Source organism: Callospermophilus lateralis, chromosome 8 (assembly GCF_048772815.1).
Source record: "Callospermophilus lateralis isolate mCalLat2 chromosome 8, mCalLat2.hap1, whole genome shotgun sequence".
In the NCBI taxonomy this organism is placed as follows: Eukaryota; Metazoa; Chordata; class Mammalia; order Rodentia; family Sciuridae; genus Callospermophilus; species Callospermophilus lateralis.
Genome location: NC_135312.1, coordinates 102,326,227 through 102,350,054, shown reverse-complemented (window position 1 = coordinate 102,350,054; position 23,828 = coordinate 102,326,227). Strand labels below are relative to the sequence as shown.

The following is a 23,828-nucleotide window of genomic DNA, read 5'->3' as shown; positions in this document are numbered from 1 at the left end:
GCCCTCAGCGGAGAGTTTTGTGTCATATATTAAGTATATTTATTGGGGTTTTCTATTATATATTATTTTCTTCAATTTCTGGTTACTGTTTTATTTCCTTTTAAATTTTTAAAAGATATTTGGAGTTTGAATTATAGTGGGGTTAGTTCTGGCAGCAAGAAACAGCAAGTTTTGAAGATGAACTTACCTTGGACATATTTTCTCCTGACAGAGCGACACTGGCTGTTGTGCCATGCTCACTGGGTCAAAGAGACTTGCTATGCAGATACAGGTAGAATTATCTGGTGAATCCATCATATCTGAAGTTTGGTCCCATATCTTTATGCTCTCCATCTGCACATTAAGAGCTGATCTACCCTTCAGAAGTTGGATCATAATATGAAGCTTGTAGAAACTGACACACCTCCATAATTGAGATTTATTCATCTACAGTAAGAAATGCAATAGCAAGCAAACTGAAGTGCTTGTATCAGGGGAATCTTTCCTATTAAATGTGATATTCAGGAAGCAACATTAGAGTCAGAAGCCTGCCAGGGGAGTACAGAGCCAAATAAGGAAGCATCACAGTTCCCATGTTGAGTGGCGCGTTGTCAAAGCAGCCTACTGTCCCTTTTTCCTGTGGAGGCCAGGTCGCTAGGAGTAGAGAATTCTGCATGGGTTTAGGTATTTCTGGGTGCTCTGCTGTCTTGGATTATCAGGGCTGATAGTTCCCCCTTCTTTTCACAAAGGCTTACTCTAAACACAGAATGATGCAATGGTACAATGCAAGTTTTAAATATAGAAATCCCCATCCTATTTTAATTATACCTTTATTGGAAATAACTGCCTGATAACCATGATTTAAGATTTGGGTGTTTACAAAATCAGTATGGATTCAATCACACATTGAAAACCAAATCAAACCCAAAGTAAACAATCAGAGTATACTTTTATAAAGAGTTTAGGCACAAATATTGTGTATGGATTTTACTAATTTCATCCTAGTAAAATTTATAGCAAAGTTACCAACCCTCTTCTTCCTCCCCCTAGAATATGCACTTTTCTGTTGTTTCCATGTAATATGTAACCTTGGACAAGTTATTTGACTTTTCTAATTTCTTTATGTATCTGTGAAAGAAAGGGAAGTGATTCTGCCTCAGATGACTGATGTATGGATTAAAAGAGATGAAATGCATTAATGTCTTCAAATACCAATGTATAGTAAGCATTCAACAGTGCTTAGCTATATCAGATGCTAAAAATGCCCCGAACAGCAGCTGGAAACTGCAGTCAACATTTCAAATACTGTAGCACCAATCTACCCTGACTTAGTGCTGCCCTTTTAAAGTGGTGTGCATAAACCAGCATTTATCTGGTGAATAAATAGAGATGCTAGGAAGTTGGAGGCTGGGTTCTCTACATCAATCACCACTGCCTCACAGATGCAGCACTTAACTGTTTAGTTCTTTCTTTAAAAAAAAAAAATAACTGATAAAAACTAATAGCAGTTTTTCATGAGCATTAATTCTTACTTAATGAAAGTGTCCAGTAGGGGTTATCAAGTGTGATTAAGTTCATTAATATATTTTTATGTTAGAAAAAAAGACTTCCTGGACATAAATTAGTGAATATTTGCCATTTAAATTTAGCATTCCAGGGCTGGGGATGTGGCTCAAGTGGTAGCGTGCCTTCCTGGCATGCGTGCGGCCCAGGGTTCGATCCTTAGCACCACATACAAACAAAGATGTTGTGTCCGCAGAGAACTAAAAAATAAACATTAAAAAAATTCTCTCTCTCTCTCTCTCTTTAAAAAAAATAGCATTCCAGTTTTACAATTTTCCCTTTTATCGATGGGGTGGGGATGCAGCAGCAGTCAGCTATCTCTGGAAATTGAGAGATTGAATTGCAACACAGTAGGGATTATCATTGAAAGAGTCTTCCTCTATTGGCTGTATCATAAATGAAGGCCTGTGATTAGGAAATCCTTGACAAAGTGTCGTCACTTGGATTACTGAGCACATGGCAATCTGTTATAGAGATCCATGGAATAGGCTACTCTGCCTCAACTTATCACATGTTTGTTCCTGAAAGATTATGCTTGATGTCCACATAGGTCTCTCAATGGATTTTTCATTTTCTCTGTTTCATTAGCCTGATATTGGTTTTTAGAGTTATTAGTATTCTAGAGTGCTGCAGGATTGGAGTCTTCTAGGAAACTCAGGCAGCATGAAGACTCATCCCCTTCAAACACCAATTCTTGTCATCAAGCCAGAAAGATTTCAGATATATCACTCAGAGTAATAGGCATGAGTTTATGGAAGAGACAGGACAAGTGAAAGGAGAAACTCTCAAGGGAGAGAGTGGGTCCTCTCAGAGAAGAGAGGGACAGTGTGCCTCTCCTATACTCCAGTTTTATTGGGGATCCCAGAGAAGTTTCCAGAAAGTCCTGCCCAGATTCACCTCTTGACTTTTGACTGACAGCAGAATGATATCAGATGTTCATATCCCTGCTGCCATGACACCTCTAGGTCACTTTGGCCCATGCTGACTGGTTCTAATTGGATTCTTGACCATAAATTTTTATAGATTTTAATGGCTAGCAAGGAATTATCCTTAACTCCCTGAGTTTCAGCATCTGGTCTGTGAAAAGTGTCACAAAATTCTCCCCCTTTAGAGTAATTTGGCTTCTTCTTATCAATGTTGTTTCAGGTTGGCATTTCTCCTGCAGATAACAGGCAACAGGTTACTGAGGAATGTGACATATCCTGTCCACTTAGGTAGAAAGGGCTGCAGGTAAATTGCTTCTTGGAGAAGAAAGTATGTAGGGGTTAGCACAGTGGGCCCATGGTATAGAATTATTCCCTTAATCTCGGGTTCCTACCACTCACATCTGTCTGACACTATCAGGACCCACCCAAGTGTGGTTACCAGATTCCCTTCCCTGTCAAACAGACAATAGCTCAGAGACATTAGTTGTGGGGCACTTAGCCATGTTGTACAATTAAAAAATTACACCTGCTTGGTTCTTTTTGGAGCACAATTCCTTGTTTTCATTCTCAAAATTTAATTTCATCTCTTCCTTTGGACTTATTTCCTTTACTTTCTCTGGTCTGTTTAAACCCTGAATCCGGGCTGGCATCTCAGTTGCCAGAACCTGCTCTGTTCCCTTCTGCAGTTTAGTCCTGTTGAACTCAACGTGTGGTCATTGACTCTAGTCACATTTTTTTTTTCCTTTTGAATTGTTTAGTAGCAACTCTAATATTTTGTTATATTATGAAATATAATATTTTGTTATATTTCTGAAATATAACTTTGTTATCCTACTTAGGACTTGTTTTTGTCTATATAATTTGGTTTTTAATCTTGTTATTTTTGAAAGCAACTGAAAGAAAGACCCATAATCCTAGTTGATTCAGACACTCTTCCACATGGCCTGGTCTCAAACCAGCACACACATACACACACAAATGGTATTTCATATATTGTATCTGATGTAGGTGATGGAGAATTGTCTTTTTTAGAGGATCATGAGCTCTCTTTCTTCCTTGAAAAATCAGGAAAAAAAAACTAGAAACAATGCTATTGGCAAGTTTACATTGATATCTTTGAGATTTTTGTGAGAAGTTTCACATAAACAAATAAAATATGTTTATTATTTTACTTAAATAAGCATGTTACTTTAATTTTTTCCTTCTTTTCTTTCTCTCTTTTCTTTTACTTTTTTTATTTTGGTACCAGGGAGTGGACCCATGGTCACTTAACCACTGATCCACATCCCCCATCCCAAGCCCTTTTATATTTTATTTTGAGACAGAGTCACTAAGTTGCTTAGGGCCTAATTAAATTACTGAGGCTGATTTTGAACTTGTTATCCTCTTGCCTCAGGATCCCAAGTGCTGGGATTACAAGAGAGTGCCATGATTGTTGGCTTCTTTCTTATATTTTACAAATTTACATAAACAAATTATGAAGTGTTTGAAGGTAATAATACTTCTGATTTTAGTTTTCATAATTAAAAAATATATTAACTTGTTAAATATGAAAAAGTGAATATCTTTAAATTAATGAAATATAGTAATAGGATCCACTTACAGAATTACCATAGCAGCACATGAGTTCATGCATATAAAGCAATTTACTCATTTCCTGGCCCATGAACTGTGCCATTAATTTGATGTTATTATATACTGTCAGATTTCATATTTATAAAATAACAAATAGTTTATTATAAACCTCCTACAATGTCTTTCCCAATTTTTAAATATTTAGTCTAAATTTTACCTGAAGCAAAATTTTGGATGTGTCCATGATATTGGCCACTGATGACTCAAAAACACTGAATGTGTAAAAATGAATAGCACATATACAACACATATAGTAACAAAAAATGAGAAAGGAAATGTATTAGCTAATAATAGTTGTGTAGGAAAACAAATAGGAAAGGGAGAAAAACAGAATGTGCTCTTATTTTAGAAAAGGTTGGTTTGGAAAGGTGATGTACACACAGATATTTGGTTGACAGGAGAGTGTGCTGAGGATATTTAAGGGAAAGGACTATTTTGTTTTTAAAAAATGATATATCTAGGGACTGGGTTTGTGGCTCAGAGGTACAGCACTTGCCTAGCATGTTCGAGGCCCTGGGGTCAATCCTCAGCACCACATAAAAAAAATAAAATAAAGGTATTGTGTCCAACTTCAACCAAAAAATAAACATTTAAAAAAAAAATATATATATATATATATATATATATATATATATATATATATAATATTATGGTTTTTGAAGTCAAATGGGCAATAGCTGAGCATCCAATTTAATAAAAAGATGACCTCTCTGCTTTCCATACAAGAGAGAAGCCATTCAACTTTCCCTAAAACATCTGTAACACACAGACAGATTCATGTCCAGGAGCATTAATTTTCAAACAGAATCATATAGATAACACTGACAGGATTGATATTCAACTTGATAACAAAATTGTCTTTGAGATTACTCTTTAGGTTATTAGATGTCACCTGTAGAATTTTATAACCAGATACAGTTTAGTCTCCATGAAACCACAATAATCAAATATACATGCTGTATCTGGTCATTTTGGTGTTGTTCATGTCAATCTCATTTCTTGCCTTACTGAGGCCAAGAAGTCAGGAAATTAGTAAAAACCACAAGTTATGCTGTGTTTATTGTTTGATTAAGATGGTGCAATGGAAAGTGCTTGGGAGCCATTGATTTATTAATCCATTGATTCATTAAATATTTATGAATTATATGAAAGGCACTGTCCTAAGGGTAAGATACAAGCACTGTCATTAGTGAGCTGTGCAGTCTGATGGAAATCACAGACCTTCTCTAAGCCCTGGTTTTCTCATCAGAGAAAACAATGTCTATTGAACCTGTACTCTCTACCAGCCTCCCTGCTGGGTATTAGAGACAGAGATGAATAAGTAAAAAAAAAAAAAAAAAAAAAAAAAAAAAAAAAAAAAAAAAAGGCAAAATAATAAGCATAATATGTTACATGCATGTTAAAAGTATATCCAAGGTAAAGAAAAATATAAAAAGAAGAGATATGCTAGTGATAAATCTGTTAGGGGAAGCCCGATGAAGAAAAGCTTCACAGAAGAAATGCTTAAGAAGAAACAGGAGTCCGATAAGCAAACAATGGGAGTAAATAATTTCCTTCAGCTCATTAGGAGCAGCATAAGATTTCATGATTTTAGCAATAAACCTTTCTAATTTTTGGAGAAAGACATGGGGCTAAATGCTAATAATATCTTTAAACTACTAGATGATTTTTAGATGCTTTGAAAAATGCTGTAAATCTTATAAGTAGAGCTCCTCAATTTAAAATCCCAAAATTCTGTTTGGGATTTTTTTTTGGATATATCCAAGTAGGAATGCTTCAGACTGAAATGTAGAACACTTTTTACTGTAAAATAACCTAACTTATTAAATTGTTTGACCCATTCTTCAGAACATCGGCTTGATTTTATCTCAGATTCCCATAAACTTATTATATAGGAAAGTTTTAGATCAGTATATGTAAATTAATATTTGTTTCCCTCACTATGTGGATTTTGTGAAATACAGAACTAATACCCCAATTTTAAATCATTTATTTCATATTAATATGTAGTTCATTTCCTCAGTGATTGCTGCTTTTATTGTTTGAAAAACTACTGAATTCATTTAAAAAATATGAATCTATGCTAACTACATTTTCACTGCCTGCCAAGTTATCAGCTAAGGCAGGGATTGCACAAAGATTTTAACAAAAGGTTATATGACATTTTCTCTTATTTTCCAAAAGGATGGATTCCCTCTGGAGGAGACCTTGCCCAGCACTGAGATTATTCAACCAAATGGATTTTTTTTGGTTGGCTGAACTCACAGGCACTTACATACATCAACAGAAGAGTCATTGCCTTATCCAGTGACTGTATCAAATAGCTATTGTTAGGATATAAAGGTCTCAGTCAATCAGGATTTGAGAGTCTCAAAAAATTTGATTTCTCTTTAAAAGTCATTTAGAAAAGACTTGAGAACACAGAGCCACCCTTGTTCAATAAGAGATGAAGCTGCCACTGAGAGTAAAGGGACTCCTACTTTGATGAAATATGAGAGGAAGAATAGGGATGATCCCAGAATAATAGAATTTTCATGTAGTAAGGGCCCTTAGAAAAATATAAGCAAATGTTCTCACTACACATGGGGAAATGGAAATTTAGAAAAGTTATGTGCCTTGAAAAAGCCAGGAAGGCAGTAGTGGTCCTATGAAAGGGATAGAAAATGTAGGGCTTAATTTCAGACATTTGATATCTATATTAGCTATACCTAGGCAAATTACCCTGTCTCAAAATAAAATAAATAAAGAGTATATAAAGGATATATATATATTATATACAATATTCATATATATACACATATATATAAAATTAAAAGGATATGTATTCATATATACATATATTTATATCATATACTTATATGATACAAATTTCATTTATTTTATTTATTTATTTATTTTTTTATTGGTTGTTCAAAACATTACAAAGCTCATGACATATCATCTTTCATACATTTGACTCAAGTGGGTTATGAACTCCCATTTTACCCCAAATACAAATTGCAGAATCACATGGGTTACACATTCACATTTTTACATAATGGCATATTAGTGACTGTTGTATTCTGCTACCTTTCCTATCCCCTACTATCCCCCCTCCCCTCCCCTCCCATCTTCTCTCTCTACCTCATCTGCTGTTGTTCAATTCTCTCCCTTGTTCCGCCCCCCTTTCCCCTCACAACCTCTTATATGTAATTTTGTGTAACATTGAGGGTCTCCTACCATTTCCATACGATTTCCCTTCTCTCTCCCTTTCTCTCCCCCCACTCGTCTCTGTTTAATGTTAATCTTTTCCTCATGCTTTAAAATAAGTTATTTAAAAATGATAGACATACATTTTAAAATTATGTGATATAAAATCACTGTGGAAAATCTAACAAATAAAGAAAATATATTTAAAATATACATAAAATCACTTTTATTCTCATTACCTAGAGAAATTTCTATTGCTGTTAATATAATTTCCATTAATAGTTTAATGAATTTCCCTTTGTTAGTTTTAGTGTTCATATGTACTGTACATTCTTGTTTACTCGTATTACACCTCATACTTTATATGATTAGTTTAAAATTTCACTCTTTCACCTTTTCATGACATTTTTTTCTTCAAGAGTGGAGTTTTGATTTGGGTGACCTTTTCTCCTCTATTTTTTTTTGGTATTATTTCCATCATTATATTCTGTCTAAAAAATATAAATATGAATAGGCAAGACATATATTGATTACACATGGTACTATAAAGATAAAAACATACTTTGATTTCAGTTACTGACTGACTGTTACTAGTTTTGTCTTATCCTATTCTATTCAAATTAAGTTGATTCCCTTACTTCAAACATTCTAACAATATTTAGAGTTGCTTCTTCTTTAAAAAACTCTCAATATAAGGAAAGAGCTAATTTTATACATCCAAATAATAGAAGAGGACTTTCAACAAAAAAGATTTATTTTGGTTCACAATAAAGGAATAATTAAAATTTTCTATTTAAAGAAAATTCCCTCAGACATAAAAATTATTAAAAGCTTTTGTAATTTCAAGAAAAAATTTAAGTATTTCAATAAAACAAAGCCCATGTATAACTACTTCATTTAACTGTTGCTAGGCCCCTTGTCTCAGTTTTAAGGCGTCTGTTTTCTCCATCATTGGCTGAACTTGCTGAAGTTGGTATGTGCAATGTCTCCTGATACAAGTCCTGCTCAGAGGGCTTTTCTGGAATGGTTGCGTCCTCTGTGTGCTGAAGTGTGTAGTCCTCCACTTGTTAGCTGGAGTCTTGAATTTGAGAGGATGAAGAAAAGAACTACATTCTCTTCTTGGTTAAGCTCTCTATCCCAGCCCTCTCTCACTCCATAGTGATGGGTAGATTTATTTATATTTAAGAAAGACATTACTGCATATCCTTCATGTACAGCAGGCTCTACTTTCTCATAACATGGCTCTTACTTCTTCAGGTCCATGTAGACAGGGACATAATAGATTGTGATTAGTGTCCTCCGTAAGGTACTCTAGGGCTGTGTGTGGCTATTGCCACTTGATAGTTTGTACATAATTTTTACATTTTTCAAGAGCAGAAAAAAGACGTGCAATATTTGTGAATTTCCAGGACAAGATATTTGAAAATTACATGAGGTTTTCCCTCAGTATTCTTATCAGAATTAGAAGGAAACTTTCCCTGTCATGTATCTAATGAGGTAGCAAGGTGCCCCCGACCAAAAAAAAAAAAAAAAAAAAAAAAAAAAACCCTCTTGATTTCTGCCTGATAAAGGGTTACAGCATTTCTCTCTCTTATAAAAAAATTGACCATCCTGACCTCAGTGATTGACCCCAAATGTGCTCCTAGGCCAGGTGGGCCACACCAGCTTAGGGCTCCAGGATTTATGAATGTTCAAGTAAATTCCACCTTTGGCAGAAGCCAAGTAGTAGCTGAACACTGCTTAGCCTTCCCTTTTATAAGGAAAAAATGAACAATAAGACATTTAAACGGGTCTCTGTCTCATCCTTGTAATGTCTATTTCATTTCTGTTATAATATAAAATTCTAAGTAATTTATATTTTCCCTTGAGTTTCCAAAGGAAAAGTACCCACAGACCTTGTCCTTCATGGAGGAAAGAGATTATGTATCTTTTCTCAGGAAGGGGAGGGATTGGTCGTTAATCCTCTGATAAGAGCACCTTGTCCCATCACCTGTCTTCCTGGATATGTCCCTTAACCACCTTCATTCCCTATTGTGACAACATTCACAGAGCATCCTTCTCCCAAACCCCTTGCAGCCATCAGGGTAGGCTTTTGCCTCGGTCTGATTAATCATAACTCTCTCTCCCTATAACTAGAGCTGTTTATCAAGTGGCTTGTGATGTAAGCCAGCACAATCTAGTTTCTTTGGGATTTTATGTGATCAAGAAAAAAGAAAAAGGCCTTTTTCTTCTTCTCCTTTTTTTTTCCTAAGCTGGAACACTGTACATCCATAACAGACACTATATCAATTATTGTCCCTTCTCATCCCTTCCTCACTCCCAAGTTACTAGTAGATGAAGTTGTCCATAATATGAGGAAAATGAACTCAATCCACAGAGAGGGACAGACAGGCATGTGGCATGAACTCCTAGTTACAGATCCTTGATATTTTCCTTTGTTTTCTTGAGTTCTTCAACTACTACAGTATCCCTGCCACTCTGAAATATCTATCTATCTATCTATCTATCTATCTATCTATCTATCTAATTAAGCTAGTTTAAAATTTTGAGTGTTGCAGTTACTAGTAAAAAGAAAGCCTAGGCTGAGTTTTGGCAAACCTTTAAGACCTAGTAGTAGTCTCAACTTTGCAGGTCCTAGGGTCTCTGTCTCAACTTTCCACTGGAACATGAAAGAAGTCAGAGAATACATACATGAATATACTTGTTTGTGTCCCATTTAAGACACAAGTCCATCCTTAATTTGAAGGCTGTACAAAAATAGGCAGTGGACTGATTTTGACCGTGGGCCACAGTGTGTGGATACTCTGATGTAGTATATAACCATGAACATCAGTGGAGGCAAGTGAAATGTAAGACTTTGGACCTGAAAAGAATTGAGGATCTGTAGAACAAGAAGTTTCAATGAATTGTCCTCAGAGATGAAAACCTCACCATGAACAATGACAGGGCTTAAGCACTTGAAACAAAGAGCTAAAGTCTGCAATGAATATAGGGAATGATCTGGTGGATGGTAGATACCTGCAAGAATGAAAGTGGATTAAAAATGGCATGAGGGCTTGCTTCCGCACACAGACTAAAATTGGAAGGATACAGAGGCCTCTACATAAAGATGACATGCAAATTTGTGAAGCATTCCATATTTATTATTGATCTTGTCTTCTATGCCTCCCAAATTTGATGTAACATTTGCAAAGCCTTTTCTATTTCATGATCATAAAAATACTGGTATTTTTGCCTAAAAAAAGGTGACATGAGTTTGAAGTAGATTTTTTTGGGGGGTGGGGCAAGGAGTAACATTAATCTGGGAGTGTGATGGGAAACTAAAAGGATGCCAAACCCACCTCCTCCTAGTGTCCTGTGGGAAGAGGGAGAAAAAACATTCTTTGGTGAGACTTGTAGGAAGAGTAAGGCCCTTAAGGCACAGCAAGCCTTCCACTCTGCACAAGTAATGATAAGTAATAAAGGTACAGGAGTGTTCCGTGAGCTTAAGGATCCAGGTTTTTTATACAAATGCCACCCTAGAGGGCAGAGTGGAAGCATCAGGGCAGCTGGGTGGAAGGTTAATTAAGCTAAGGGACTGTATAGAGGTAGATATGAGACTGTGGAAGACTCAGGGATCTTGTGTCTAAGGAAGAATGTCATAACTGTGGTGCCATTAGTCTGCCTAATTTCTTTACAGGGAGAAGAACAATGGGCTGTAATTATGGACTCATCCTAGATACCGACCTCATTAACTATTACAGGGAGAGGAACAGGCAATATTTTGAAACGGAGCAGGAGGGAGAGTGACTGTTTTTCCAGAACTGTGGGGGTTCCTTTTGGGGTTCTCTGAGCTCTTATTGAAGAACTATATGGATTTTTTCATCATTGTATTTTTGATGTTTAGCAAAATTACTGGCAATCCATCTTTGTGTATTAACAACAAATGTGCAAACATAATTATTAAGAGTTATAATAAAAGAGGCAATGGGCTAGTTTAAATTTTTGAGTGTTGCAGTTATAGTAAAAAGAATGGGGTAATAAATTCACTGACAAAGAAATCTGGGAAAAAGACAAAAAAATGAACCAGACTAAGAAATCAGGAATAGATTCAATAAGGCAACAACCTTTGCTGTATTCCTCCGTATTTGACAGGTGGCTGACAATGGCTCTGATGCTGCTCCCTTGATAGTGGAGGATGTTATGTGCTTGCATAGCCCTTTAATAAAGACTGCTTCTGGGCATTCTGATTACATTCACCTATGCTTCATGATGTTCAATTAAAAGATTTGGTTGTTCTAAATTGCTTTGTGTTCCATTTTTACATTTCCCAAGAGGTAAGGAGAAATGTCGGAACAAGTAGCAATAAATTGAAATCATCTCATTTATTGTCTGCTTTAAAGGGAAGCTGGGGCCCATTTGGAAAGGTACCAAGGGTGGAGAAGAGGAATAAAACATTGCCTGACAATTTAGAAGATTGTATTATTTCTCCAAGGAAATACGTGATGTAAAAAATGTCTACCTGATGAGTTTGGTAAAATATCAGTATATCAAATGCCATGTTCGGCCTGCCTTGTCGTATGTACAAATGTGGTCAGTAGACAGCCTGAGGATCCTTATAGGTATAGAATGATTTTCTTGTGCTATCATAGCAGAGCAGCAATAACTCAATGCTTTCAATATGGATTTGTTCCTTTGGTATAGTTTTCAATAACATTATAGCTATAGGCTATTTTTATAAAATTCCCAAGTTGGTACAACATTACTTTAACCTTAAGGGTTCTGGCCCACGCTGAGTTTCACTTCACTTCAGGTTTTTCTATTAGTCCTGATAAATCTGTGGTGGAGAAATTCCCCCTTCCCAGATAGGAGAATATGAAGAAAGGGTTTAAGAGTCTCCACGTCAGTCAGATTTTCCACTTTGGAAGAACCATTCCAAACCTGGAGTTCTTATGAATTAAGGTTAATAATGCTAAAAAACTCACAGGGAAAGGCATCCAAGTCATCTCAAACAAAAAAGACACTTTGTTCATCTGACTTGTCTCTATCTTTAATCTTGCATGGAAAAAAACAGTTAACTACTGCTGTGTAATGTCCTCGATACTTCATAGCTTAAAATATTAATTACACTCACAGTTCCTGAGGGTCAGGAATCTGGCTTGCTATGGCTCAGGAACTCTCCTGAAGTATACAAGAGAACTTTCTGGAGTATCCATTGTCAACTCCAGGCTCCATGGAGCTGGAAGAGCCATTTCTAAGCTCACTCACTTGGTTGTTGGCAGGTGTCAGTTCTTTACTGGTTCCTTGCTAAGTAAGTCTTTTCACAGGCTATCTGACAATCTTTATCACATAGCAATGGCTTTCCTCAGAGTAAGTGATGAGACAGAAAAAGCCCAGAATGGAAACTGCAGTCTAATAAACTAATCATGAAAGTGACAGGCCTTCTTTGCTGTTTCCCTTCGTCCTAAGGACTAACCCTAAGAAAGTGTTGCTATCATGAGGTAGGAATCATTGGGGACCATCTTGGAGAATATCACTACTATTAACTTAATATTTTGTTATAGGAGAATCACACATTTTGGAAAATACAGAAAAGGAGAGTATAGGAAAAAAAAATCATAGTTTCACTATCGTGAAATAATCACTCTACCATGTTGATCTATGCATGTTCTTCAGGGATTTGTCATGCATATATTGATCACAAGGTATATACAAACCTATTTTTTTCTGAACTAAGATACCAAATTAACAAGTACCTTCCATTGTAGACAATTATTTCATTATATATATATATATTTTTTTTACTTTTTGTCTAGAAATAAAATGCTTTCCTTTCTTTGTACATAAATACTCACTTGTACCCAGGTATGCTTTGAAACATTAGTTCCTAAATCTGTGTTGCCCTGTCTCCTTAGAAAGGGAATGACAAGTTCTTCTGATTTCAGTGTGTTGTATGGACAGAAATACTCAAAATCCCTTTGACCTCTGCTTGTTTTTTTTTTATTTTTTTTTATTTTGGCAGAAACACTTTTAATTGCACATCTACTGTTAGGTAGACCATCACTACTACCCTTAGATTTGAGGAACTTGGGGGTAGAAGTTGAGCAGAAGGCAGAGCTAGAATTGATAAAAAGTGATTAAAATAAGTTAAAATGGGCCCACAATTAAAATGAAAGTGTCTTCTTCCTACAGAGCAGAAGTAGTCTGAGTATTTTGACTGGAAAGTTGTGTCTCTGTAGCTCCATAAGGAGCACCTGTGGCAGCTAACAGGCAGTGGAGGCAGTACATACAGCAGAGCAGCTCTGACTCTGGTCAAATCCCAACTCCCAATCATCTCTAGTAGCAAAGCTGGAGCTGGAGCTAGTGAAGTATAAGTCAGGGAATGTTATGCCATTTCCCATGATTATTTTACTTAATTTTTTTCTTCTCTTTGTTTAAAATATTTTTTCTTTATAAGACTTTATCTCCACTTTTGTAACAGGTATTAATAATAGGCATTTATTTGGTGTTTAATACGAATACCTCACTTTTGTTGTGTATGATGCTATTATAAATACTTTAATAAGATGTATTTAATAAATACATCTTATATATTCCAACCACCTGGTAGATGCTGTTATCATCTTACTTCTACAGATGAGGAAACTGTGGCACAGGATATTAAGAACCTTGTCATGAGACATGTCAGAGTCTGGCTCCCAAGGGAGCACTGAAACTCTCTGTGCTAATGTTGCTTCTCAATGCATTCCAGGTGCTGTGCTGAGCAATATACATATATTCTCTTATTAATCTTTATATAACACCAAGAGATAGTTGTTATTTTCCACAGTTTAGGTGGGGACGATAAGGCTTAAAATTTTTAATTATTTTGGTCCAGTTAATATAGTAAGAGTTAATGCTCAAACCAAGGTTTGTCTGTCTCCCAATTCTGTTCTGGGAAACATTATGTAAAATATTATGGGGAAAAATCATTATTCTCTTCCCAGCTAGGGTTCTTTCTCTGTACCCTAAATTTGAAAAGAGCTGTCTGATTGTTTTTAACCTTCAAAGAGTAAAGGAAATGCAAGGAAGGATGAATTTTGGATACAAAATTTCCCTCTTTCACTCATATACCTTGTGAGAATTGTGCTATCTCCAAATTCATGTGTTGAAGTCTTACCCCCAGAACCTCAGAGCGTAACTGTATTTGGAGATAGGTTTTTATAGAGAGCTAATTCATTGGGAAGGGGAATATTTAGGTAAATTCTAATCAAACCTGACTAGTGTCCTCATAAATGGGAATTTCCACACACAGTTTCAAGTGTGCAAATAGGAGAGACCTTGTAAGGATATAGTGAGAAGGTGGTCATCTACAAACAAAGAAGAGGACTCAGAACAAACAACCTGACAACACCATGCTCTTGGATATCCAGCCTACCAAAAAAAAAAAAAAAGTAGGAAAATAGATTTCTGTTGTTTTAAATTCTGTGGTATTTTCTAGACAGTCTCAGCAAACGAACACCAAGCAAGCTGACTTTGGTCTCCTTCTATCATCAATATGAAATCAGCCATTTAGGCAATTTTATCTTCTGTCCTGGAAGAGGGAAGCCATCTTTTCCCTCTTAGTGACATATACTCCCATAGAAGGCTGTGGATTCTTTTGAAATCAGATCAGACATCAGTAGAAGTGTATACTCAATTGTGTGCTTGAGTGTGGTCTGTAATAAGAAAGCATATAGTTTTCAACTCATAGGAGAATAAGTGTGTTAGGAAGAAAAATGAACTTACAGGGGGATGGAAAAGCTTCACAGTCTTTTAAATTGAAATTGTCTTTAAGGAAGTGAGATATTTCTTATGGTATTAACATAGACTGCCTCAAAAAGACCAAGTAAGCAAATTATGTCTTCTTTTTTTTAAAAGGGGGGCCTTAACCTAAGAGTCAAGCTAAGCTGTGATTCTTCTTGAACCTGTTGCTCTTCTTTCATTCTTTTTGGCAGACATTGTTACTTACCTTCTACAATAATAATAGCAACAAAAACAAAATCTACCCAACTCCATAAGCTATAAGCTACTTCTTCTTAACAATGATAAAATTGGACCTCCGTTCCCAGATAAAAATACTCAACCTTGTGTTAGAGTCTGTAAACAAGTCAGGATGGCACCTGGCATTTTGCCAGAAAAATGTTAGAGTCTGTAAACAAGTCTGGATGGCACCTGGCAAAATGCCAGAGGGAGTGGTTTGTGAAGTAACTTCAGCGAGCCATTAAGTATGGAGATTCCTTTTTGGTTGACTGCTGTATCTAGTTTATGTTAATTAGATAAGCTGTGTGGAATGTATAAATACCGCTCCTGTCCTACAATAAATGGCTTCCACTCCTGCTTGATCAATCTACAGAAGTTGTTCGTCACCCCCCGGTTATTTTGATGCAGCCGGACTGCGACAACCTTGGGCTAGGGATATAGCTCAATTGGTAGGGTGCTTGCCTTGCATGCAAAAAGCCCTGCGTTCAATCCACAGCAACACACACACACACACACACACACACACACACACACAAAATATATATATATACACAAAAATACAAAAAACCCCTCCCCTCAAGTAGTCAGGTACACTATTCTGTTCTGGTCAATGACATTGAGTGGGAATCCACTGATGACCCTTTCCAAAAAAATCTATTGTTTACCTGATTCTTATTTATTCATTTAATGACAAGCTGAAGTGGAATGTATTGTTTGATTTTCTTCCTTTAACCTCTTCCTGCCTGGAATAATGATAATGTACTTGAAGATAAAGTTCATCATATAAACTATGAGGGGAAATTGACATGTTAAGAACAGCAGAGCAGACATCTAGAAGGAGCTTCTCCCTTTGCTGGATTTCTTATATGCACAATTAATTCCATGTTGATTAAACTACTATAATCAATTATTCTCTCACATTCACCAAACATATTGGACTATTTCCCATTTTGCTATTTTGTTGAGACTTTCTATATAAGAGCAGTAAGCAACATTCAGGTGAATTGTGTTGGATTCCCAGACATATCATTGTTTCAAATAAGTCACTGATTGTCTTTGCAGATTTCCAGTAAGAGGGAAAATGATGATCCAGGAGTAAGTATAAGTTAGTATATTTTAGTTAGGAAAAAGTATGTATATTTCAATACTTGAAACAACCTCTGTTTATTATACTGAATTGGCTTGAAAATACACATTTCCTCTGCCCAAAGTTCATCATGCCACACCCCTGTCCTCCAGGTTTCCTCTACTGCTCATTTCCTCAGGTCCCCAGAGTAGGAAAACAAATAACTTTAGGATGAACAGAAGATACAAAGAGTATACGTAGCATTTTTTTTAAAAAGCAAATAGGAAAACATTATGAACAGAGCATAACAACTATATTTTAATAAAAAATAATTAAACACTTGGTTTAATTATTACAAATTTATGGATTTTCTTAAGGTTCACCTTGAGTCATTTTGGTTTTCAGACATAGAAGCAGTGAATGTTTTCATGTTTCAATTATGGAAAATATCTGAAGTATTACTGTGAAGTAGCCAACGTTGCTTACACAGTGGCGTCTAGATTGTATTGGTGTAACACAGTAAATTCTGAAATCTAGATATATTCCACTATTGATTCAGAATCTTCTGCTTATGCAAATGCACATATAAACATGTACACATACACATATATACATACAAAAATCTTTGGACTGGAAAATACAAAATAAATTCACTGGTAAGCAAATCTATTTTTAATTTTATATTTGCATATAGATATGTGGAGGAAAGTTTAGGCACTGGAGAAGGAATAGTGTTATTTCTATATTTTTTGCATGTAATTGACTCAGAGTTTTCACAAATTCACATTAAGGAAAGAAAACAGAAGTTATTTTTTTCATAATGGCATATATTTTTTTAGAGTATTTTTGTTGAATGATTTATTTATGTGGGTGTATTTGAATGTTGTTATGGCTGATGTTTTTCAGCATGAGGAAATCCTTGCCATGAACATGAAACACAGGAAGGATTAGGGATTCGTTCCATTTTCCATTCTGTTTCTTGGCTCAGGTTATTCCAAACAAGGAAATAAACAGCTTATTTGCAACAAAAACACTAATCTTTCTTGGTACAAACTTTTTGGTTAAATGTTAGTTTCTTGCAATTTAATTTCTTGGTTTACATGTAACCAAAAGTAGATTAATAAGGGCAAGGGACACAGAAATTAAGTATTTTAAGGTCAGGGCTTTGATTTTCCATGAGTTTTAACATTGTAGTCCACTCCAGACATAATTGTAGTTTAAGGGTCAGTTTTTCCTAGCATCTTTTCTTTCTTTCTTTCTCCCTCCCTCCCTCTCTTTCTTTCTTTCTTTCTTTCTTTTTCTTTTTCTTTCTCTTTTTTCAGTTCCTGCCTTCCCTTCTTTCCCAATTACCGTCACCACCAAAATACCCCTCTGCCTTTCTCACCTCCAGTGTCACATGGGATATGTAATGGCTGCAGCTAGACCTTGTAATTACGCCCTCTTGTCTTTAGGTGTGCTAGTTTCTTCAGGTGGTTCACCTGCTTTCTCTAATGCTCTTTTCCTAATCTGCAAGTTGGAATGAATAGTATTTATTTACAAAGTTGTAAGAATTCTCAAAAGATGCTTATGGAATGCTTGACACAGAGCTCTGACTCTTAAGATCATTATCACCTGGGCTGATCCACACCCCACTAAAACTACATTCCTACTTCAGGATTATTTCTATTTCCTTCCCTTATCAGCACTCCTATTCTCTCTGATTTTGTGTGAGATTTATTAAGTGAGAAAAGGATTAGAAAAAGCAATTTAAACATGAATTACTTATAACAACACATAGCCAGATTAACGAGTAATATGAATTTGAGAAGACATAGATATAATGTTGTTAACCTATTTTTTTTAAAAAAATAATATCATTCAACCTTTGGAATTTCCATTTCTATTCCTTACTGAAATCTTGGGGGATATTCCCACAGCTTGTTCATTGCTTTCTGGCTAGTTTATATCTAATTTAAGTCTTTCTTTTCCTTCCATCGGCAACAAGATATTTAATTCAAAGTACTTGGAATTGGGAAGTAGCAGGGTCTGTTGCAGGGATTCTTCCCCATCCTTACTCTTTTGCAGCTCTTTTTCTGCTAATGCTTTGATGACAAAGAAGTGAGATGTAAGGACAAGGTAAGTCAAATGGCTCATCATTTGGGGTACTCTTTTCCTCTCTTTATTTCAACAGTTCCCCCAGTGATGAGCTCTAAGGGAAAGATGACTAAATAATGATTCTCTTATGAGGTACCCATGTGAATTCTTTAGGAAGCTTTGCAGGAGCCTTCCAGCTGTGCAGTTCTCTGCAAGAGAAGATTTGTTCTGCCTTGTACTCTCCCATTGAATGAATCCTTAGGGGTAGAATTCCAGACGAGAAAGCTGCTACCCCAGATGATGGTAACTGGGGTTTGGGGCAAGTTTTGTTACTGTCTCCTAACTTACACCACTTGTACAGGTGGTATCTAATCTAGTACTCACTCCTGGATCCAACACTGCTTAGGAAGTTTGCATTTATGCTGTCTTTATTTACCTACAATAAATGTGGTGGCACAGACAGGCATAACATTTGAAAAGTGAAGAGATTAAAGTGACTCTTGCAAAAATGGGAGGAAAAACTGTCAAAATTTGGAATCAACAAGAATTAAACTATATTTTATCCATGAAAGCCAAAGTCTATGGGACTAACTATGCTTTGAATTTACTATAGTGTCTGCTCTGAGAATGTGACTATTTCCTGTGTAGAAGAAAGAATTTCTTCTTGGGTTTCAGGGATGAGGTCAGGTGTGTGCTATGTAGAAGAGATACTCATGCCCAACATCTGCCAGCAATGCCCTGGCTCTCCATGTTTCAGCCATGTAGCTCAGCAAGGTGATTGGTGAAGCTTCAACTGAAGTAAGTATCATGTCTAAAATGAATTGTGAACAGATATTTACTATAAACAGAGCTGTTAGAGAAAGTGTAATTTACAACAATGTAGGACTCAAATTTGAGGTCATTCCACTTATTGTTTGGCTCTTAACAAGAAACTAAAGCTTAGGTTCCTTTTTAACAGAGTATAAATAATTTATATATATATATATATTTTTTCAATCCCTGGTACCAAATATATATACATATATATATTTTTTGGTACCAGCAATTGAACCCAGGGCAGCTTAATCATTGAGCCACATTCCCAGCCCTTTTTATTTTTGCTAAGTTGCTGAGGCTGACTTTGAACTTGTGATCATCCTTCTTTAGCCTCCCAAGCCTCTGGGATTACAACGGTGCACTTCCAGGCTCAGCTTTCCTATATATTTTCAAAAGAGACAATATACCTTACACAAAAAAGAGTGATGTCTTTATTTAATGGCGAAGATAAGACTGAATAGTCTTCCTGTTACTAGCTACTAAAAACAAAAGTTTTTTTGCATATGTAATTGTTTGTGTATGCTCACACTATGATGAAATGAAAGTACTCTCTTTAAGCCATGCTTAGAGTCTTCAGAATGAGCAGTTGCTTTGAAAATCAACTTACAGGGCGATTGGAATTTGTGATCTCCTTCTGGATCACTGTACCTTTAGATCTTTTGGGTGAAGTCAGCAAGTTGGCAGAGTAGGACTTTCCAGTGCTTGTCCCTTTCCACAGAACTTCAATTTGGAAAACTATTCACCCGAGAAAACACCTCCACAAGAGCTAAGAAAACCAGGTGGGAGATTACAATTCATAGATACAGCACAGAAATAAGAAGAAACACACTGGAGAGGGTTAGAAAAGCAGTTCCATATTACCTGAGTCAGCACTTCTCCTAACCACTGACAGCACAGCATGGAGTTAGATAACCTCTACCTGGAGAAAGGAAAAGGAAGTGAGCCCGAGGCTCTGCCTCAGACCCCAACACTGGGCCTACCCCAGCAAAGCCCATACTGGGAAAGTTTTCCTAGACTTTTAACACATGCTAGTATCCTCAGCTCAGTTTCTACCGAGCTGGCCGTATTGCCAGGCTGGCCCTAGTGGCTCTAGGTTTTGGACCTGCTGTGCAGATTTATTCTCTAGGCTGACTTAGAGGTCCTAGGTTTGTTTTGCTTCCAGACCTTGGTTTAAGAGTGATTGTAATATCCAGGATGACCACAACACAGGCCTAGTGTCTACAACTCTAGGCTCCAGACTATCTCCCACAGATCAAGGCTCCCCAATAGCCTCAATACCATCTCCAAGCATCTCCATGCTCCAGGTTATTTTCTGTGGCCCTAGGATCTAGTTAATACAGGGTTATGTCTTCTTCATAAAACCTAGGGTCAAGGCTGACACCAGTGTACCCTATAATCAAGCTGAGTTTTACAGACCAATGCTTCAGGACCACTCTTACAGTGCAGCCTCCAGGAAACCTCTGTGGACTCAAGATCCATGCACATCTCTGTGAACTCAACCTCCAGATCTATCTCAGTAGACTCAAGTACATAGCCTACTCTAATGCTTCAATGGATTTTGAAGATTCTGACTCAAGACTAACCCCAGCAACAAATCAGCCCCTATGGATCAGGATTTCATGATGATACACTCAGATACAAGCTCCAAGCCTGCCCCCAACGACCTATTCAACAAGTTCTCTCCAGTAGGTCCAGATTCCAGATCCAACATGGAGGACTCAGGTGCCAGACCCACTTGCTGATCCAGACACAAGGCCAGCCTGCTTAAAGACTTTAGCAACAACCTTACCCACAGATCACACCAGAGAGCCTGTCCAGTATCTGGATACGTTGACCAGTGAAGGGTTCTCCCAGACAAAGCCAATCTTCAAAGTCTAGAATAAGTCCCTGCTTCTTCAAATGTGAAAAAGGAATACTTTCAAACTCATCTTGTGAGGCATCTAATGATCATTCCTCAGATACCAAAGCCAGATAAAGACATGACAAAAAAAGGAAAATTAGCATCTAATATCCCTGATGAACAGGTATGCAAAAATCCTTAATGAAATACTAGTAATCTGAATTCAACAGCACATTAAAAGGGATTTTTTCATTGTGATCAGAGTTGCAAGAACGGTTCAACATATGCAAATCTTTAAATGTGAAATACCACAGAATGAGGGATAAAACACATATGATCATCTCAATAGATGCAGAAAAAATACTTAAAAATTGAACATTACTTTATGATTGAAACCTCTCAACAAATTAGACATGCAAGGAATATACTTGACATAATAAAAGATTGTGTTGGATAATCTCCAAGCTCAACATCATACTCAATATAAAACGTTGGAAGATTTTCCTCTATGATCAGAAAGAAGATAAAGATGCCCATCCTCACCAGAGCACCTATTCAAGCAAAAACTAAAGGAACAAAAGGCATCCAACTGCAAAAAGAAGTCAAATCACTCCTGTTTGTAGGTAACATAATTTTACATGTGGAAAACCCAAAAGTCCATCAAAGGACTAATAAATGAATTCAGTCAAGTTGCAGGATACAAAAATCAACATACAAAATCAGTAACATTTTAATAAAAGAACAAACTATCCAAAGAAAGAAATTAAGAAAACTATCCCATTTAAAAGAGTCACTAAAAATATAATACTTGGGAATAAGCTTAACGAAGGAGATGAAAAATGTGTCAACTGCAAGCTATAAAACATCAGTGAAAGAAATTTTAAAAGTCCCAAATGAAAGGAAAGGAAGTTCATGTTCATATTAGAAGAATATTGTGAAAATGCTTAATATAATCTTCAAATTCATGTAAAGCCACAAAAGACCCAGAATATCCAAATAGAATATCCAAAAGGACTTTTCAGCATAAAGAACAAAGCTGGAGGCATCATAATACCTGACTTCAAATATACTATAGTAATCAAAACTGCATGGTACTAGCATAAAAACAGACACACAGGCTATGGGACCAGAATAGGGAGCTCAGAAGTGAATCCCTACATTTATGGTCAACTCATTTTAAAAATAAAGTTGTCAAGAACACAGTAGAAAAAGCATAGCCCCTTAAATAAATGGTATGGGAATAACAATCCACAGGCAGAAGAATAGAATTAGATACTCATCTCATATCATAAATAAATTGACTGAAATTGGACGAACCTGTTAAATATAACACTTAAAACTGAAAATTATGAAGGGAATACACAGGATAAAAGCTCTTTTGAGATTGATCTGGGAAATTACTTTTTTGGATTCAGCTCCAAAAGCACAGGCATTAAAAGCAAAAATTGACAAGCAAAATTACATCCAGCTAAAAAGTTTCTACAAAACAAGCAATAGAATGAACAAACAACCTATACAATTGGAAAATATATTTCCAAACTTCCTTTCCTTTCATTGGGGATTAATGTGGAAACTATATATGGAACTTAATTCAATAGCAAGGAAACCAACTGAATAGGCATTTCTAAAAAGAAGGCATATGGCGGGGAGGCTAGGGTTGTGGCTCAGTGGTAGAGCTCTTGCCTAGCATGTGTGAGGCACTGAGTTCGACCCTCAGAATCACATAAATAAATCAATAAAGGTATTCTGTCCATCTACAACTAAAAAATATTTTTAAAAAGAAGGCATATGAATGGTCAACATGTATATGAAAAACTGTTCCACATCAGTAATCATTAGGCAAATGAAAGAAAAGCACAATGAGATATTCTGTCAGAATGGAATCATTAATGAAAGATAAGTGTTGACACAGATGTGGAGAAAAGGAAATACTTGTATATTTTTTTGATGGAAATGTTGCTTAATACAGCCATTATGGAAAATGGTGTCAAGGGTCCTCAAAAATTCAAACTTAAACTATCGTGTAATTGAGAAATCCCACTAGTACTAGGTATATATCCAGATGGCAATGTTTAAGTGTAATTCAGAAATCCCACTAGTACTAGGTATATATCCAGATGGCAATGTTTAAGTTGTCCTAAGGACACCTGCTCTCCCATGCTCACTGCAGCATTATTCAAAACACTGCTACAGCCTAAATGTTCATCAGTGGAGGAAGAAAGTACACATTCAGCTTGGGGGGAAAAAGGGAAATTCTATCATGTCAGCAACCTAAATAAGCATAGAAGACATGTTAAGTGAAATAAGCTGGGTACAGACAGAAAACACTGTAAAAATCTCATTTACATGCAGAATCTAAAAGAATTAAACACAGAAGCAGAAAACAGAACAGGGTTACAGTGGGGGCAGGGATATTGAGAAAATATTGGTCAAAGGATACAAAATTTCAGTTAGCAGGAATAAATTCTAGAGCTCTATCTTACAGCATGGTGACTGCAGTTAATAACTATTATATTTTCTTGGAAATCATGGAGAGAGTAGATTTTAAGTGTTCTTATGACAAAAAATAATAAATATGTGAGCTAATACATAAATTGGCTTGACTTACCATTCCACAATGTAAGCATATTGAAGATCTTCAGATTGTACATAATAAACATACAAATTTTGTTTGTCAATCTGTTTTAAGAGTACAAATAAGCAAAACTGTTACATATAGGTCATCTACTATTTATCTGCTAGTCACATTTTCACTTGGGAG

General features: G+C 36.1%; 1 pseudogene; it reads left to right on the top strand.

The window, feature by feature from the left end:
- The first annotated feature begins 10,346 nt into the window (after window positions 1–10,346).
- On the top strand, window positions 10,347–10,436 carry LOC143642100 (U6 spliceosomal RNA; annotated as a pseudogene).
- The last annotated feature ends 13,392 nt before the right edge of the window (window positions 10,437–23,828 follow it).